The sequence below is a fragment of the Onychomys torridus genome, chromosome 23 (genome assembly GCF_903995425.1).
Source record: "Onychomys torridus chromosome 23, mOncTor1.1, whole genome shotgun sequence".
Taxonomy (NCBI): domain Eukaryota; kingdom Metazoa; phylum Chordata; class Mammalia; order Rodentia; family Cricetidae; genus Onychomys; species Onychomys torridus.
The window spans coordinates 27,800,352-27,803,027 of NC_050465.1; the positions used below are offsets into that span (position 1 = coordinate 27,800,352).

A 2,676-nucleotide genomic window follows, 5' to 3' on the forward strand; every position below is an offset into this window, starting at 1 on the left:
TAATAGAACAGTAACTAAGACAGCAGCCATTTATGTTCCATAAATACAGGCAATTTGTGTTAAAGTAAAATTTAAATTAGTTTACATTTTTCTCAAGTATGAATTCTTCAAAGGACACATCTATTGAAAGACTACAGACATAAACTGTTATGTCTTCAGGTTTTATTTTTTTGTTTTGTTTTGTTTGTTTAGGTTGAAAAAATAACTCTATTTGTTCCAGAGTCCTCTCAGAACTTCTGAAACTGCCCCTCCTTGGTGCCAGCAAACTTGGTGACCTTGAGCATATTTAAGCACATAGTCTTGCTCATAGGCCTGCACTCTCCCAGGTGACAATGTCACTGATCTGTAAGTCCCTGAAACAGGGGCACAGGTGCACAGACATGTCCTTGTGGTGCTTCTCAAAGCAATTGTACTTTTAGATGTAATAGAGATAGTCCCAGTGGATGACAATGGTCCTCTGCATCTTCATCTTGGTCAGGATACCAAACAGGATCTAATCTTAGATGGAGACATTACCAGTGAAGGGGCATTTATTGTCAATATAGGTGCCCTCGATGACTTCCTTGGGCATCTTAAAGCCTAAACCAATGTTTTTGTAGTAATGAGGTAGTTTTTTCTTGCTGTTTTCTCCCAGCAGAACACCCTTCTTGTTTTGAAAGATTGTGGGTGGCTTTTGGTAAGCACCAAATGTCTGGATGTCACCATCTACCCAGCACCCTGAGAAAAAAGAGAGATAGATTAACTCCCAAGTGTCCTTATTCATGACTCGAGATCTGGACATGTCTTAGAATTTTAAAGGAAAATGTTTATTTGGGTAAAAAAAAATTGAAGTAGATATGATATGATCACCAGTGTCCATGATTTTTGCATGTCTATGGCCTCCACTGTAGTGTGATCCTAATTAGTCTTATCAATAAAAACCAGGAGTCAAATATAGGCTAATAACCTGAAAGATCAGAGAAGCAAAGGAGCAACCACTAGTGACTTCTTACCTCTCCAGGATCCTCAGACCGAAAGGAGGCTGAGATCCCGTCTCCATTTACTGTATATGCCTATCTCCACCTCCCTGGTGCTGAGATTAAAGGCATGAACCTCCCAAGTATTTGAATCAAAGACATGAGCTTCCCAAGTACTGGGATCAAAGATGTGAGCCTCCCAAGTGCTAGTATTAAAGGTGTGTGCCATCACCACCTAGCCTCTATGGTTAACTAGTAGCTACTAGCTCCACCCTCTGATCTCCAGGCAAGCTTTATTTGTCAGAACACAAAATATCATACAACAATCCATTGCCTATCATTCTTGCATGGCTCATGGCATCCTGCTGTGGAATCTTTGTACACTGTAAATACGTATTACTCTCATTGGTTAATAAAGAACTTCCTGGCCTACAGCTGGGCAGAAGAGATTGGGTGGGACAGCCAGACCAGAAGAATTCTGGGAAGAAGAAGGAGTCAGTGGAGTCACCAGGAGGCACAGAGGGAGCAAAATATGCTGGAGGACAAGTAAATCTGTGAGCTACATGGCAATACATAGATGAATATAAATGGGCTAATTTAAGTTGTAAGAGTTAGTTAGTGATAAGTTTGAGCTATTGGCCAATCATTTATAAAGCCTCAGTGTGTTTATTTGGGAGCAGTTGGCAGGACAGAAATTTCCACCTACAGCCTCTACTGTCCATCATTCTTTTGTGGTCTGTGGCCTCCAGTGCCCATAATTCTTGTATGGTCTACATCTCCTTGAGTATGAGTGGAACCCAAGACTGTAGTAAGATATCTATCCTGGGATTATGTTCCTTCATAAGGCTAAAGGAACATAAGGCTAGTGGGTCCAATCTGATTACATCACCCCTTCAAAGTAGTTTTTTCCCCTCCAGAGAACAGCATAAGAGAGAGTTGGATAGAGTTCAAGTGTAAGAAGGACTTGATGTACTATTGAGGTTTTCAAGATGGAGGAGACCCTGAAAGAAGGAATGTGGGTTGCCTCCAAGAATAGCAGTTGAGCACTTCATGACTGACAAGCAACCAGGAAATGAGAATCTCACATCTACAGTTACAAGGAAGTAGATTCTACCAACCTGAATGAACTTATTCAGGTTGAATAAAGAAGACAAATTCTTCCCCAGAGCTTCCAGATAAGAAGCCAGTCTGATAATGCTTTGACTATGGCTTTCTAAGATTCTATGGGTAGAAGCTCATCTCAGGTCCTACCCACATAGCTGTGAAATAATGAGTGATAATATTTTAAGCTGTCAAATTTATTTATTGTTTATTTATTATTCATTATGCTACAACCTCCTTTCATACTATCACTAAATAGTGACTTCCTAAACAGAATCCTTTGATAGTATATTTTCTTTAAATAAATGTGAAGCTCAAAAAATAAAATTACTGGCATAGGTATGTGTTTTAGAATTGCAGGCAGTAGTATTTCACATGACTTGGTTCAGTGTGATATATAATTCTAAAGACAATATTGTATATATAGGATTTTGGGGGTTTTTTAATTTTATGACATTTTCTTATTTATTTTGTGTGCATTCATATATGTCATGCATAAGTGTGGGTATATATGTTTTTATGTCCATGTGGAGGTTAGAGGACAGCTTGGGGGAGTCAGTTCTCTTTTTCTATGATGTGGATTCCAGGATTGAACCTGGTTCAAAACAGGTATGCGTAT

At 39.2% G+C, this 2,676-nt stretch overlaps 1 pseudogene; it reads right to left on the reverse strand.

Moving 5' to 3' along the window:
- Positions 1-227: 227 nt before the first annotated feature.
- On the reverse strand, positions 228-763 carry LOC118573001 (annotated as a pseudogene).
- Between the last annotated feature and the right edge of the window lie 1,913 nt (positions 764-2,676).